The sequence below is a fragment of the Arvicanthis niloticus genome, chromosome 28, assembly GCF_011762505.2.
Source record: "Arvicanthis niloticus isolate mArvNil1 chromosome 28, mArvNil1.pat.X, whole genome shotgun sequence".
NCBI classification, from domain to species: Eukaryota; Metazoa; Chordata; class Mammalia; order Rodentia; family Muridae; genus Arvicanthis; species Arvicanthis niloticus.
The window spans coordinates 10,618,858-10,636,101 of record NC_133436.1 but is presented as its reverse complement, the minus strand read 5'-3'; the positions used below and the strand labels follow the sequence as shown (position 1 = coordinate 10,636,101).

The window sequence follows — 17,244 nt, the reverse complement described above, 5'->3', positions numbered from 1 at the left end:
TCACAGAGTGAGGGAATCCTAGTTATGTTGCCTTTCTTTCTCAGAACCTGCTCTACTGGTCCTGTAGCTTGGTGAAAGGTACCTGAAGTCAAAGCCCAGGTGCCTTCAAGTGGGCGAGCTGCTCTCTTCCCAGGGCTGGAGATAATGTGTGTGAAAGTGCCTCAGGCAGACGGCAGATGTTATTATTTGTAATTTACTAACGAAGAAACTGAGGCATTGAGGCCACGCATGAACCCAGTCTGGACTCCTACCTGGGAAAGAAGGGGGTTGCAAAAGAAAATACCCAAGGCTCCTTTGAGCTCTGAACATGTCTTCTGGGGTAAGGAAGGTTTGTCGCCACTGTTCTGTGAAGAACAGTGTTCTGGGAAGAAAAGACCTCTGAGATGAGGCAGGTTTCTCCAGCACCTTAGGAACTGGCCTGAATCCATGCACAATAAAGAGATTGAAACAGAGAGCCAACCCCAGTGACCGTCACCCTGACACCCACACACTGCCTGGCAGACCTGCCTTGCAACCCTTTACCTGTTCATTACCAACTTTTTATGTCCTGGGCCAAGGGACAAGGCCTAGGGGTTCTGGGTCAAGGCCATTGTTACTTGGCAGAACTGCATTAGATCAAGGTTTAGGGGCTCCTGGGCCCTAAGGGAGTGTCTAGGAACACCTGGAATAATATTTCTCAATCTGAGACTGTCAACATTTGGAGTGGCTAAGTCTCTGTTGGGGAGCTCACGGGGGTGGGTTCTGCTCGACCCACCAGGAGCCATAGCATTTCCCCAGTCGTGACAACGAAAATGTCTCCAGCCAGGCATCACCATGTGTTGTCTGGGGGAGGCAGTCACCCTCCCACCCCTGCACTGCTCACTGACAATCACTGATAGCAAAGCTCTCTCTTCCTGCCAGCACTAGGAGAGGGAGGTGGGGAGTCCTCCATGTGTCCATACAGAGATATTTTACGTCTTTTTCAGATTTAAATTCACACTAGAAAGAGACACCCTGGAGCTGCAAAGGGACCAGGCAGGGATAGGAATGGGATTTTCCTCTTTTAAAAAAAAAAAGCCACAGAAAAGCGCTGGGTGCTTCAGCCAGGGACAAACCTTCAACTCAGATGACTCAGGGAAGCAGGTGTCCAGGGTGCTTCCAGACATGTACTGGGACAGTCCCTGGCCAGTGAGCTTACTTCCTACTCTCTTTCCTTTCAGAGTGTGGACAGATCTTTTTGTTTTTAAAGTGTATTAGTGTGTGTGTGTGTGTGCGCGAGCGCGCGCGTGTGTGCATGTGCGTTTATGCATGGGCACCCACATGCCATATCTCAAGTGAGCAGGTCAGAGAAGAACTTGCAGGAATCTGTTCTCTTCTTCCACTGTATGGATTCCAGGGATCGAACCGAGGACCAGGCTTGGCGGCAAGCACCTTTACCATATAGGCCATCCCCCAAGAGGTCGTTTGAGGACTTCCAGGTGTCCCTTTGGTGCCTTTTGATGGAGAAGCAAATTGCAGTGCCCAGAGAAGGGGAAGACCCCACTTTGGGAAAAGCAGATATCATTCTGCACACATGTAAGTGACAGGAGAATGTGGGGTACGAATAGCAAAATGTCAGTGTAAAGATGGGGTTTCAGGTGACTGTTAGTTTGGCTTGACACACCCCTCTCCACCTCACCCCCCTCCCCTTTTATTTTGTCTTGAACATGAAGTGCCTTGTAACAAGGTGACAGAAAGACAATCATTTACAGAGATTCTAAAGGAGAGCACCATTCTGGTGGCAAAGGCCTTCGCCCTACAGATTTGTGACTGACTATGGGGGAGGTGTCTCCTCCATACTGCGGGAGCATGAGATGAGAGGGAACCCAGACTCAGCAGGGTGACTAAGTCTGGAGTCCCATGGTGCTTTATAGGCTGAGGTGTCACCAGAGGGGCTTGTCTTGGGAGGACACGACCCGTTCTTCTCTCCAGGTCTTGCATCCCGTCAGTACCTACACCGACGCTTGGAGTGGCCTGTGCAGAGGATCTGGGGTGTGGTCACGAACTGCTCAGCAGTGTGACCACCGGGCCCATAGGCTGATCAGAGTTGAATGCGTCTTGGGCGTCTCTAGAATGCTCTACTGGACTTAGTTTTTAGGGTTCACGGAAGGAGCAGAGCACAGCCAAAGCCCCCCCCCCCCCCCCCCCCCCCCCCCCCCCCCCCCCCGGCCTCTGGGCTGGGACAGCATCCCTTGCTGTGTTGGTGTCCTGGCCCCAAGCTCATGTTTGACAGCAGCCGCCGCCGGCCCGCAGCTCTGCCGCCCTCTGCTGGCAGAAAGCCTGAATGACACTTGGCGCTTGCAGCTCTATCAGAAGTCCGCACTGTGCCCTTGAAAACACAGGGAGAGACATGGGCACAAAGTAAAAGGGGGACACACCTGAGAGGGAAGGCGTTGCTTACTCGGAATGTCCTCGTGGGCCCTTTGAGGAGCGCGACAGGATGACTGCCTGTCCCAGGGCCCCAGTACGTCTGTGAGTAACCTCCTCAACAAGCCCAGCCGGTATGCCAAGCACTCTGCATTGGTGTGGGGGAGCAGGGACGCTCTCCTGGGGTGGCTTTGCTAAAGTGATACAAACTGAGAGGCATAGAGATTGTGTTAGTTTCAGAAATGAATTATTTCCTGTTTCTAGTGGATGCAAATCCAAAGTCGAGGTGTTGATAGCACACTCCGAAGGCTCCAGAGAGGTTCACTGGGAGACCCTTCACCACAGTCGTCCTACGTCTGTCGGCTGTCTCCACGCGGCATTATCCCTGGGCGGACCTATGCTGCTTCTCTGTTTGTTAGTACAGTAGTTGTTGCAATAATCAAATATAACTTCATCTGAATTTGATTATATCGAAAATGCCCCTGTTTCTAAAATAGGTTACAAGAAGGGGTGGTAGCTTACAATGACTTTCAAAGTCTCACCTCAAACATAGCAGATATGCCCAGCATGCACGTGGGAAGTACTGATGGGTACTGTGGGTCATTCTGCTCAAAGACCAGCACAGAGGGTCTCCATGACCAGGAAGCCTGAGTGGCCCACGGGCAGGCAATACTTGAGGTGGGGACCCAGCAAGGAGAATACAGGCACTTCTGTTTCCCTGTGGTAGGGGTTGGGACATGGACTGCTTAAGGGTTTTACTTAGAGCTATAGGCAACTGTAGGCAAATATATTATTTAAAGTCACAAAATGAATAGACGGTCACTTTTTCTAGCCCGCTGGTTTCATTTCTGTTGCCGTGATAAAATAAATCACCACCCAAAGTGGGCATAGTTCAGGCAGGGTTTATTGGCTTTCAGTTACAGGTTAAAGACCATCAAGGGACATTAAGGCAGGAACTCAAGCCTAATCACATCGCATCCAGAGTATAGAGCAGAGATACAGGGATGGATCCTTGCCTGTTTGTGGTGTTTGTTCAGCTAGCTTGCTCTACTCTTAAGCAGTCCAAGAGGTCCAGCCCATGTGTCTGTTAGGTCTCAGGCAGTGCATATGTATGTCCAGATAAAAGAGATCTAGCTTGCACACTTGGGCCACTAGCTCCCAGGCCCTCCCCACTTTTGCCTTGCATTCCAGCTTCCTGGACTGCCAGGATAGCCCTCCCCAGCTAAGATGCAGCTATAGAAGGGACTACATCATCCCAGATCAACAAAAGGCTGGAATGTTAGGTCTCAGGCTGTGCAAATATCCAGAAACAAGCTCAAACTGGATACATGGGCTGCCTGAGACCTAACAGAGCTGTTCACAATGGGCTGGGTCTTCATCAATAAGCAATCTAGAGCACCCTCCATAGACCTGCCCACAGCTATGACTTTGGCTTTTGTTTTGCAAATCCACTTTCTAGGCTGTTATTTAAAGATGTATTTATTTATTTTATGTATGCAAGTACACTATCGCTCTCTTCAGACATATCGGAAGGGAGCATCGGATCCCATTACAGATAGTTGTGAGCCACCATGTGGTTGCTGGGAATTGAACTCAGGACCTCTGGAAGAGCAGTCAGTGCTCTTAACAGCTGAGCCATCTCTCCAGCCCTCTAGGCTGTTATTAAGAGAGAGCTATTTATCATATGGTGACACGTGTAAGGTAGCTGATGTTTTATTCCTGTGGCTTAAAGGAAGAAAATCAGATCCACCCAGATGATCCTAGGTAATCTCGGTTTGAAGTACGGTCCAGGATGAGAGTCATGGTAGGTGTATTAGTTAGGGTTTCCATTACTGTAAAGAGACACCATAACCAAGGCAAGTCTTATAAAGAACAGTTATTTGGAACTGGCTTTCTGGTTCTGAGGTTCAGTCCATTATCATCATGGCAGGAAGCAGGGCAGCATCCAGACAGACGTGGTGCTGGAGGAGCTGAGAGTTCTACATCTTGTTTGGAAGGCAAACAGGAGAAGACTGGCTTCCAGGTAGCTAGGATGAGGGTCTTAAAGCCCATGCCCACAGTGACACACATTCACCAACAAGGACACACCTCCCAACAGCACCACTTCCTGGGCCAAGCATATTCAAACCACCACAATAGGTAACTAAGGTCATAGCAGAGGATTGAATGAACCAGCAAGCTCCAGAGAGGGTAGAGATGGAAACACAGGCCACCTGGCCAGGATCAGGGACGAATTGGATTCAGAGAAAGAGTTGAAGCAGAGGCACTAAAACCTTGTCTTTGGTGGAGCTGGAGAGATGACACAGCAGCTAAGGCCTTACACTGCTCTTGAAGAGGGTCAGAATTCAGTCCACTTGTAATGCCAGCTCTAGTGCACCTGACACTCTCTAAGGGTGTTACACTCACGTACACAAATCCACACTCAGACACATGCATATGCACATAATTAAAAATAAAAATAAACTTTATGAACAACCCTTAGGAGCTGAGCTTGCCTTCTGGATTGTGGTCAGGACAGTAAGCAGGACTTCCTGGTGGCCTACAGGAGCCATACCTGATTGGAGGCAGGCGGGTGTGTGCCCCGAAGCACAGGTGAGTATGTGCAGTTTCTTCATGGGAAATAGTAAAATATCTAACCTCACAGGATAATACTTAAAAGAAAAAAAAAAAAAAAAAAAAAAGCCCAAGACAAAGACAAAGATGTTTTTCATATGCTAATTTCCCCAGTTCAGGTGAAATTAATCCTTTGTCTAATCCGGGATTTTAAACAACAGTTGCTTAAGGAAGAGGTGTGCCCTTGTGGAAGGTTCTGCTTAGTGCCCCTGTTTACCGCCTGCTTGGAGAAGTTAGGTGCCCGGGCTTGCAGCAAGCTGAGATCTTTTATAGAAATGAAAACTTAAAAATATGTTGGTGCACAAGATGTTTTGTGTTGAATTTATCTCCAATGCCAAGTCAGGATTTCAGATACCTCCCGAAATAAGAAAGCGGCGACGGGAGGGTTCCAGCAGCCGTTATTTTTATTTATAATTTATACCCTGTCGGCTTCTAAAAAGACCAGAGGCAGCTTCCAATAAAAGACGTGTGCACAGTGAAGTTGCTAAAACGGGCCGAGAAAATGGAAAAAACTGGCACAGGAGGAGGAGGAAGCGGAGAAAGGGGTGAAGTCTTCGTGAGTCAAAGTTCCATTTACTTCTGAGCTTTCTGGTGTTAAAGCACAGATGGGAGAAAGAAGGCTTGTTGGCCTTTTGTCATCTGAGGGAATGAGTCGCCAAGCTGGGGGGTGGTGGGGGGGGGTGTTGCTTTGCAAGGTCCCTCCTAGAAGGACCCCTAAGGAAGGCAAGGTCTGGGCACTCTCTTCTGAGGGTAGCATGAGCAGGACTTCTAATCCAGCCCCTTAGTTCCAAGGACACCACGTTTCTGGCTTCTTCACCCCAAATCTTTAAGGTCCAAGTCCCAGAAGCCCACGGGACCTGGGGAGGGTCAGAGAGGGTGGCTAGGGATTCGGGGCACTTTCAGTACTGGCTGCTGTCAGTGTGGAGTAGAGGAGGGGGCAACAGGACAGATTTGGAGCCAGAGCCGAGGGGGAGAAGGTGGGCCAGGGTCAGGACTAGCTCTGCCCAGCCATCATGTCTCTGGGCCTTTGAAAATTCTGAGGATTTTTTTTCCATCATCATTATTATCTAACATGTTAGCATTTATCTATTATTACATGGTCGGCGGTGCTGACACACACACACACACATGTGGAAGTCAGAAACCACTCTCTGGAGTGAGTTCTCACCTGAAGATGGAACTCTGGTCAGCACATTTGTATGGCTATCTGCTTTTACCCTGTGTACCCCTCACCCTCACCCCCTACCCTCACCCCCATCCTGAGCCTCAAGATTAGCGTCTTAACTATGCCCTCTGAATTATGATGCTTGCCTGGCAAAGGCCGCAGCTGAGCCTACTGTAGCGGTATATTAGTCTAGTGTAGTATAGCAGGGGTGTTAGCTGGTCCTGTAAGAGCAGTTAGACGTGCGGTACCCGGGCTTCCATTCCCATCATGCCCTTGGCTGGGCAAATACAGGACTTTCCAGTTTGTCTCTTTCCACTCTCGCCCACCGTCTTTGCTGATGGAGAAGGGGCCACTCTGAAGATCAGGCGTGGCTTTGAATCTTAGCTACGACGTTTATTGTGCATCTAACATGGATTCAGTTATGTCTGATTTGAATCTCAGCTGTGTGACTCTGGAGGGATGTTCTTTGACCTTTCCAGGCATAGTGTTCCTTCGCCTCTCGGTGATGATGATGGTGGTGATGATGTTGATGATGACGACGACGATGATAATGAAGTACACGTTGTGAGGCTGTATGTGACAAAGCTTTTTTTTGTTTTTGTTTTTTCGAGACAGGGTTTCTCTGTGTAGCCCTGGCTGTCCTGGAACTCACTCTGTAGACCAGGCTAGCCTCGAACTCAGAAATCCACCTGCCTCTGCCTCCCAAGTGCTGGGATTAAAGGCGTGCGCCACCACCGCCCGGCTTGTGACAAAGCTTTAATAATAGTTCCCGAATATAGCAAACACCACACAAGTATCTCCACTGTTATCGCTAGGGCCAGCCACTGTGCGCCCCCTCCCATCCCTTGGGGCCCTATCTAAGTCCCTCCAGTGGGACTCAGAGTCGCCGAGTCTCTCTGTGCTTGGTACCAGAAGTTTCTAGAGGTCCTCCTGCCTATGGGTCCTTGGAACCCAGCACCTCCAGAGCTGGGGCTCTCTGGAGATGGCAAGAGAGGAGCCCTAGTAGATCCTGCGCTCTCAGCCAGAGAGCTGCGCTGTCATTCACGGCAGCATCTCTGCCAGGGGAGACCAAATGCAGGTCCCGCCCAGCTACAGCATGGCCTCTTGTTCTCCATTGCTCTCCTTTACCAGAAGAAAGGGGTCTCCTGGGAGCTCTGCTGGGGTGCAGTCCACAGCCCACGCCCTAATGCTCTCAGCCTTAGACTCCCTCCCGCCGGTCTCTGCGCCCCCTCCTGGCTGCTTGGGGTGGTGCCTCGCGCTTGTCCTTTCCACTCTTTATGGCGTTCCCTTTCCTCTCGCGAGAAATTCCAAGTTTCTAACAGGATGGCTGTCTAGTTGTGCCATGTCCTCACCTAGTGCCAACCATAACAATTGTGCCATGGATGGATGGATGGATGGATGGATGGATGGATGGGTGGGTGGAAGGAAGGAAGGAAGGAAGGAAGGAAGGAAGGAAGGAAGAATACGAACGTCATTTGTCACAAACTCCGACAATTTGGTTTCTGTTTGCACTGTTTATAAACCAAATCTAAAGCTAATCTTAATCACCAACCCAAGCCTTTTGTAAACTGGTCCTTTCGGGTTGGGTTCCCTCTGCCCGGCCCAAGTATTGGTCAGCTAAGAATGCCTGTACCTGAACCTTGCAGGCTGGTGCACACTCGTGTTACAGCATGCCTCCCTTTTGGTGGGTGTGTGGTGCTGCCAGATCCTTTTGCTCTCCCCGACGCCCTTTGACAAAAGGAGAGTAGCACCCGGGAGCTATGTGGAGGCGCAGTCCACAGGCCCCCCCCCCCCCCCCAGCCCCATCCTCTCTGGTCACTCTGGCAGGACTGTGCGCCCCCTGCTGGCACTCTTCGGGGCAGGCGGTGCCCTTCAGCTGGCTCCCTTGGCCTTTTTAAAATCCTAGCTGGGATAAAAGTGACATTTTGCTCTTCGGCCCAAGTCTGGAGGTAACCAAGTCTGGCCACGGCTTGCTGAGAGGGCACAGTGACACCAGGCTGATTTTGTTTTTCAGGCTGGTGTACACAGAGGCTGTGGAGGGGTAGAATTCGAGGGGGATGAGGCTGCAGCGAATTATTGTGGTCTAGGAAGGTAGCTGTTGGCAATGAGAGAACTTGCAGCAAGGATGCATTCCTGGGATGCACAGCAAAACAGAAGAGTGGTCCTCAGGCTTTGGCTATTGCTCCCGCAGTACCAGCCTCCCAGGTTCTGGGCAGAACAAGTGAGCCAGCCACTTGTGCAAGGTCCCCAAACACAAGGCTCCAAAGTAGACTGTTGATGCAATCAGCCACTGCCGTCAGGGGACTGGCAGGTTGCTATAACATCATACTGAGAGGTAACCTGCCAAGAGGTAACAGAAGCAAACTTAGGGGACTTGGGAGATACATGTTTGCTCAGACCCCACCCCAGATGGGCTGTGATTCTGTGTGGAGTCGATTCTTCAGATCCAGAGGCTCCATCAGGACAACAGCCATGTCTACACTGCCCCTTCCCTTACTAGAGTGAAATGCTGGGTCCTGTTCACCCCGACATGGAGGAATCCCAGCTTTCCCCGTGTCTCTGTAGATTCTGCATGGTCTCTTAAAACGTGTGTGTGTGTGTGTGTGTGTGTGTGTGTGTGTGTAATGGGGTGACAGCCACAAGTAAGGGACTTGGGGGGGCTGGCTGGTATTAGTCCTTCCTAACCCACCTCTGCTTCCGTGTGCTAACAGTGCAGGCAGAGGTTGGGAGAGACACGAGGTGTGTGTTGCATTACACACACAGTGCACTTCGCACACTGACCCACTAGCACAGTGGCACAGGGGACCTTATACCTGTTTCAGAGAGGAAGACCGGCCTTTGATGCCAACTCGACATAACCTAGAAGGGATTGTCTAACGTCAGACGAGCCTGTGGTGGGTTATCCTGATTGCTTTGATTGATATGGGAAGTCCCACCCTAAATGTGGGTGGTACCTTCTGTCAGCAGCCCAAATAAAAGGACTCAGAGAGGAAGCCCTGGCAAATTCATCTACCCTGCTGCCGCTGCAGCCGCCACCACCGCCACCGCCACCGCCACCGCCACCGCCACCGCCACCACCACCGCCACCACCGCCATTACTGCTGTCCATTCATTTACCAATAGTAGAGCCAGTTTTTCAGGTTTGCAATTGAGCTGAAGACAGTCAGCTCTCCAAGATTCTTCAGGCCTCCTGCGTTATAGTAGGACTCCTGAGGTATCCAGCCTCAAATACTGAACAGCTGTTGAGTTTTCAGCTTCCCCGTGAGAGACAGTCATTCTTGGACTACTCTGGCAGCACCACGTAAGCCAATCTAATAAGTGCTCTTTTGCTATATACTTAATCCTATCAGTTCCAGGTTAACTTGGCTGTACCTTCAGATGGAGGAGGCTGTAGTCTTGAGGAGAGGTGCTAGGGATGAGGGGATTCCAGTGTGTCTCCTCACCAGGGCTGCGTGAGTGTGAGGACTCACCTCCATTAGGGATGAAGGAGACTTAACCACAGAGAATATTCCTGGTGTACTGTGGCATAGACCGGCCTATTGACGGCTGTTAGGAAATGGGCGGGGTTTGGAAGTGAGCTATGTGGCTCATAACGTTGTCAGAAATGTTTTCTGAGGTGGGTACTACCTAAGGCTTCATAAAGAGCTCAGTTGCTGGAAGAAGGTTAGCCTCCCTGGGCAGGCCTGGGGCTGGATGTATTACCACAGGCTAGCAAGTTGCTGGGAACCCAGCCCCAGGCATCCGGTTGGTACAGCCACTGAAGCTGACATTTAACTCTGAGAGGATGATTTAGAAGTTTGGAACCAACGGGAATGAAGCATTTGCACAGGTCATGATGGCCGAGGGCCTAGAAGACACTTGCCCTGTCCTGTGTCTGAGAATGAGCAGAGAAGCTAGTTTTAATTTGAATGCTGACTGCCAGAGCACGGAGCGAGCTTCACAAGCTGAAACTGAGGGGACATTAACCTGGCGATTGAACCTCTTCGGATAATTCCCTCCACCTCTGGGCAGACACAGCTCCGGAAAACAGCTGACCTGGGAGCTTGTCATGGCAGGTAATTAATGTGTGATAGCACTCAGCTTAGAATGATTTAGCGACTTGAGAAAAAGTAAGATACGAGGTGGAGGTTTACATGGGGGTGCAAAAATGGGGACTCTGGATGGAATTAATGTTCTTCCTAGGGCACTGGAGGTTCAAGAGAAGCCAGTGGCTGGCTGGTTTGCCTAATTTATTCCAGGAACAGCTCTGTGACCAGGGCATTGCTAGGTGCTCTTACTGGTTGTCAGCACTCCCAGGGTAAAGCTTCAGCTGTGGTTATGGAGATAGAAAGCAGACTCCTCCACCCCGGGGATGGGGACCAGGGAGGAGCCCGAGGTTCAGTATTCTGCCAATACTACAAATGGGCTAAGTGAGACTTTAGGAATGAAAGGTGAGGTCCCTATGCCAGGGGGCATAGCTCTGGGCAAGGCTGCCTCTCATCTGATTGGGACTCCAGGTCATTTGGAAGAACACTGGTCAGATAGTCACCTGTCCTGTTTCTTCCTGTTCCTTCTAAGTTGGGAAAATGCCTTAACAGCTTTAAGTTTGAAGCTTGTGTGGTCAGCTGGGAGCTAAAAAAATCTCACTCCTAGGCCCCGAAAACCAGTGCTAAAACACTTTCATGCAATTTATTTCCTGGAGATCTTTTTTTTTTTTTTCTGAGATTGACCAATATGACTGACTGAGGAGGCAGATTTCTTGTTTACCTGCACCTGGATATACCCTAAGTACAAACACAAAGATGCTCTTCTCAGTGAAGAATTCCCACACTACACTACACTCCACTACACTACACACACACACACACACACACACACACACACACACCATACCTCTGTCTGCCCTCTCTTCTCCCTTCCTCTTCTCCCCTCCCCCTCCCCCATCTTACCTGTATTTGTCAGGTGCTTAGAGTAGACCTAGCCCTGACCCTGAAAAGAGAACCCGAGGATGATGAAATTACTTGCCAGGATTGTGGGTGTTTCTCTGGGTTCTCCCTGATCTTGGGCTTTTAAACCCAGCCCTCACTTCCTAACTCTGTGGTAATATTCAGAATACTGAAAAGTTTGCCCACCCTCATCCTGCACAGAATATACATACCATTGCTTTCTGGGTTAGTTTTATTGTTTCTGTATCAAAACGCAGACAGAACCATCTTACAGGAGGGAGGATTTATTTTGGCTCATGGATTTGAAGAGATCGGTCACCATGGTAGGGTCCATCGGGATAACAGAGTAATTCACATCGTGACAACCAGGAAACAGGCAGATGGGAAGGCCAGGGCTACTATACCCACAAAGGCTGGCCCGCTGTGCTTCACTCCCCACACGCCAGGCCCTGTCTCCTGCCTTTCAGATCTACACAGTGTGGTACTATTGTGAATCCATTAGGAGATTATACTGGAGCCTTCATGATCTACAGCTACCCTGTGTATTATACACAGAGGCGAGCCTCACCATCTCCTACTGGCTTCTCAGTCCAATCAACTCGGCAATCAAGATTAGCGGTGACACACCCATACATTAAAACTTGATGACTCCCGGGGGAGGGGATGGCCTCATGTGTGGAGAATGTTTGGAAAAGATGTGAATTGTCAGTGAAGTGTCAGGCAGAGCCACGTGGCAGCGAGTCTATGTGTCCCTCCAGTTCTGGCCAAACCTAGGTGAGATACAGTGTGACTCAGGGAGGCAAATCCTCCCAGTAAGGGCTAAAGCTGGTAGAACCAGGAGCTGGGAGATGTGATAATGTGTTCTTTTCACAGATCTCTGACCACGATCATTCCTAATAAAAGTCTACAAGAAGGGAAGCAGAGCTCCTTGCAAGGAGGCCGGGGCAAAGGCTCCCATGGGGGGCTTTCTCTCCCAACACAACCCATAACAAAAGGCCACTGTGAAATCTGCAAACCTAGACCAATTATCTCAGCTGGAAGTGTCAAGGGCGGCAGGACGGGCCTCTTTGGTAGCTTTTCAGGTGAACAGGTGTCACAAGCACACCGAGTTTGCTCAGCTTGCCTGAGCTGGCTTCTCGGCAGCAGCTATCAAGCATGGCCTTTACCCTTATGTCCGTGAGCACATTTAGACAGTCACCCGCCTATTGAAAAAAATCACATTTATTCGTCTTTCTTTCTTACGCTGGTGTCGCACAGCTCATACGGAGGTCAGAGGGTAATCTGTAGGAATCTGTTCTCTCCTTCCGTCATGTGGGTCCCAGGGATTGAACTCAGGTCCTAAGGCTTGGGAGCAGGTGGCTTTACCCGCTCAGCCATCTTGTCAGCCCTCACTTGCATTGTTTCTTTTTAATTGGTTCTTTTTAGAATGTGACCACTGCTCATTAGATGACAAAGAGGCAAAGGGCTTGATCCAGCTTACATAAAAAGAATATGTGAAGGTTCTGAATCACCGCTAATACTGAAACTATGTTTCTTAGTGATGTATTCTGATTTTCCCCCAGAGTGAGTTATCTGCCATGGGATGGGATTTCCTCTGGCTTTGTTGTTACTGACTCTTGCACTGTGGTGAGGGGTGCTTGCCTTCTTCTTGGGTACTCACAGTGCCCCCAACCCTCAATAACCCTAAGGATGGCAAGAGCCCCCGTGGTTCCTGTGTACTGATAGAGGAAACTAGTGATACAATAAACTAGGCAAAGACGTTTGGCTGGTAGGAAAAACACCTAAACTGACCTTGATAAATATTATTAAAAACATGTATTATACTGTCTCTTGGGAAATTTAACTAGTTGACAATTTTTCTTCTTTTTATTTGTATCCCACTCACTGTTTCAAAGAAATGTATGAAAATAAGAATATCAACAACATGCTTTCTGATTAAAACCTAGGAGAGATTAAATTTTTGCCCCAAGTGAAATAGCTACATTCAGTGGGTTTTAATTATTTTTGTCTCGGTCTCCCCTCCTTAATTTCTTTGCTTCCCTCTTAGGTTGCAAGGATTAATTTGCGAGTGTAGCCCACACTAATCATAAGGGCAAATACCCATCAGACGGACTTGGTGTGCCAGGCTCCTGTTGGCTGAACTGGCTCAGCTCTTCTCAGTATCGTGAGCCTTGGAGCTGGGATGAGGACGGTGACAGAAGTCACCGTGATCCACCTTGGCTCTGCTGGGCTTAGAGGCTCATTCTCCGTTCCACTGGAATCCTTCTTTCTTCAGGTCAAAGCCTGGAAACGCTGTTGTTAAGCCCCGCCCCCTACTTTCCCTCCTGAGGTTGTCTGGATTCTGAAAATGTCTGAGCGCGCAAGCTGTGTAACAGGCAGTGGGGACTTACGTGGATAGAGGCTGTTTTCTCAGAAACCTGAGGTCTGCTTCTATCTGCCCACTGTGCTTTCTCAGTGTGGCTTTCTCCAACAGCAGTGGGCTTACGGTTCTAAGAATAAAGCTTAACACGCACGCAGCGGAAGCCACATCTTACCGAAAGCTTCCTTAATGTTGGCTTAGATGGGAGTGGAAATGGCATCCTTGTCCCCTCTAAAGCGTTCCTGGTGCCCAGTCTCCATGAAAAGGATTGCTTGTGGGGAGATAATGTCTGCTCTATTCCTTTTTAAGTCTGTGAAAAATGTCATCCTGGCTAATAGGGTGATTAAAACCCTTTATGCTCCAGGAGATAAATGTGATTATGTTTGCAATACTCTACCCAAGATAAAGACAGCAAAGAAGACAGACGTGAAATTCCGCAACACTTCCTTTCTTCCGTATCCGGGGACATTCAGGACTCATACACAGATGGCTCCTCTCATAAAGAATAACATTATCTCTTAAACATTTTTCCTTCCCATTAACCAATTTAACAATATGCCTCTGGTATGAAAGAAATAGATATATGACTAAACGCTCTGGCATCTGAACAGGGTGGGAAAACACTTTAGTGATGTGGCTTGCTTGCTCTTTTGAGCTCTCATCTCTCGTACTTCCTTTTGCCTTTAAAAGACTACCTTTTCTAGGAAAGCTGTCCCTATCAACAAGACGACGCAGGCTATTCTTATAGGGCTTTGAAGAGTCGGGACAGGGTTAATTTTAACATTAGGCATGCCAAAGAAGCAAGTATTCCTTCACCCTTTTGGACACGTGTACCTTCAAGTCCCGGGAAAACACGGCACATCCTGAGCCTCCCTCAGCTTCTTCCTAATGCATGGCTGCCTATATCGCCCCTGTGGCAGCCACTGCCACCCTTGCAAGGTCCTACCCTCAAGGAACTTACAAGGCAGGACTCTAGCAGAGGGAGTCGGGGTTAATAATGCTCTTTTAATCCCTTCAGCAGATACAGGAATTCTCATTTTCTCCTACCCAGTGGAGGTCTTTCCAAAACCATTAGGCAGAGAATGCAGGAGAGGATGTAGGCAGAGCCCACTCTGCACACACCCATTCAACCTGGCTCTTACCTTTTCTTCTCTGCATTCAAAGGCCGGGATTTTTTTTTTTCTCCCCAGAGAACTGGTTAAAAATAAAAGATGGGTAAAGAACCCCCCTCCACCCCTCAACTTCACACTTGCTGACAAAACTCACAATCTTTTCTTGGATTTTTAGCAGGTTACATGTGAATCTCAGACACCGATTACACCTGTTTAATTAACAATACAGCAGTTTTAACAGGGCAGCGTGGTCTAGAGAAAAAAATGTTACATTATGCACTTGACATTTCATTTGGAGAATTCCTTTAGAACTAAAAGGTTTCACTGTAACAGATTCTGAATGCACTTTATGGAACGCGATTGCTGACTAATTAGGGCCCAGGTAATTCTAAAGGAGCCGTACACCTGACATTCAACAGAGATTTTCTTCCGTTTACTTTTTCTTTTTTATTTTAATTAATCAATTTGCTTATATGCCAAATGCTGCTCCCCCTCCCTGTTCCCTCTCTCTGAGTCCGTCTCCCCCATCTCCCCTCCCCTTTTCTTCTGAGAAGGTGGAACCCCCTTCCCCTTTACCTGATACATCAAGTCTCTGCCAGATTAGGTGCATCAGAGGTTTTTTCTTTACACACTGACAGGGTGGGCCTTTTCCTTCTGTTTTTTTTTTTTTTTTTGGTTTTTCGAGACAGGGTTTCTCTGTGTAGTCCTGGCTGTCCTGGAACTCACTCTGTAGACCAGGCTGGCCTCGAACTCAGAAATTCACCTGCCTCTGCCTCCCAAGTGCTGGGATTAAAGTTGTGCGCCACCACCGCCCGGCTCCTTCTGTTTTTTTGTTTGTTTGATTGTTTTTGTTTTTCAAGGCAGGGTTTCTCTATGTAGCCCTGGCTGTCCAGGAACTTACTCTGTAGACTAAACTGGTCTTGAACTCAGAGGTCTGTCTGCCTCTGCCTCCTGAGTGCTGAGATTAAAGGTGCACACCACCATCACCTGGCAGATTTTCCTTCTTTAACTTCCCATCAGCTTCTGTAGAGGACAATGGAGCACACAGGAGGTTGGGTTCATAAGAATTAACTTCATCAAGAAATGGTACTGGGCTTAGAGATGGCTCAGTGGTTAAGAGCAGGCTGCTCTTCCAGAGGTCCTGAGTTCAATTCCCAGCAACCACATGGTGGCTCACAACCATCTGTACTGGGATCTGATGCCCTCTTCTGGTGTGCATGAAGACAGAACACTCATATATAGAAAATAAATAAATCTTAAAAAGGAGAAATGGTACCAAGCTGCTGACGGTGGCACACACCTTTAATCCCAGCACTCAGGAGGCAGAGACAGTTGGATCTCTGCAATTTCAAGGCCAGCCTGGTCTACAGATTGAGTTCCATGACAGCCAGGGCTGCACAGAAAAACGTCTTGAAAAGCCAAGCATAGCATAGTAAAGCAAACACACACACACACACACACACACACACACACACACACACGTATATATATGTGGCCCCATCCTTCAACTGAAGGCCATGTCTATCTATTGGAGGTGGTCTCTTCAGGTTCCATTTCCCCACTGTTGGGCATTTTGGCTAATGTCATTCCCATTGGATCCTGGAAACCTCTCACATCCCTGGTGTCTGGGACGTTCTAGTGATTTCTTGGTCCCCCACCCCCCACTGCTGAATGTTTCTATTCATTCTCCTGGTCCTCTGAGCTTCTCTCCTGATCCCACCCCCCCATGCCTGATCCGGTGCCCCCTTTCCCCTCCCCTTCTGCTCTCCCACCAAGTCCCTCCCTCTGTCTCCTATGATTATTTTATTCCCCCTTCTAAGTGGGATTGAAATATCCACACTTGGGCCTTCTTTCTTGTTAAAAACCTTCATATGGTTTGTAAGTTGTATCATGGGTATTCTGAACTTTTTGGCTAATATCCACTTATCAGTGAGTACATACCATGTGTGTCCTTTTGGGTCTGGGTTAACTCACTCAGAATTGTTCCTGTCCAAAGGAAATGCAGGGACAAAAAATGGAGCAGACTGAAGGAAAGGCCATCCAGAGACTGCCCTAACTTGGGATCTATCCCATGCGCAGACACCAAACCCCAACACTATTGCTGATGCCAAGATGTGCTTGCAGACAGAAGCCTGACATGGCTGTCCTCTGAGAGGTTCTACCAGCACCTGACTGAGACAGATGCAGATACTTACAGCCAATCATTGGACTGAGCCTGGGGACCCCTTTGGAAATTAGAGGAAGAACTGAAGGAGATTGCAACCCCATAGGAAGAACAACAGTATCAACTAACCAGACTCCTCAGAGCTCCCAGGGACTAAACCACCAAAGAGTATCCATGGGCTGGTCTGTGGCTCCTGCTACATATGCAGCAGAGGACTGCCTTGTCTGGCCTCAGTGGGAGGGGAAGTGCATGGTCCTGTGGAGGCTTGATGCCCCAGAGAAGGGGGATGCTGGAGGGGCGAGGTGGGAGTGGGTGGTTAGGTGAGCACCCTCTTAGCGGAGAAGGGGGCTCAGGGAGGAGAGAACAGGAAGGGGGGTAATTGAAATGTAAATAATAAAAATATATTTAGATAGATACAATTACACTGTGTTTACTTCCACCGCTGAGACAAAACTACAAACTCAGTCAGGGTATAGGGACTTAGAGCCAGTCTTTCCCCACAAAGCACATTTTACAGCCAT

At 48.9% G+C, this 17,244-nt stretch overlaps 1 long non-coding RNA gene across 1 annotated transcript; it reads left to right on the top strand.

The window, feature by feature from the left end:
- The first annotated feature begins 2,309 nt into the window (after positions 1 to 2,309).
- On the top strand, positions 2,310 to 15,129 carry LOC143440084 (uncharacterized). The gene is made up of 3 exons (XR_013107973.1): positions 2,310 to 2,490; positions 4,868 to 4,977; positions 13,136 to 15,129. It is a non-coding gene; the product is annotated as an uncharacterized LOC143440084 (long non-coding RNA).
- Positions 15,130 to 17,244: the final 2,115 nt, after the last annotated feature.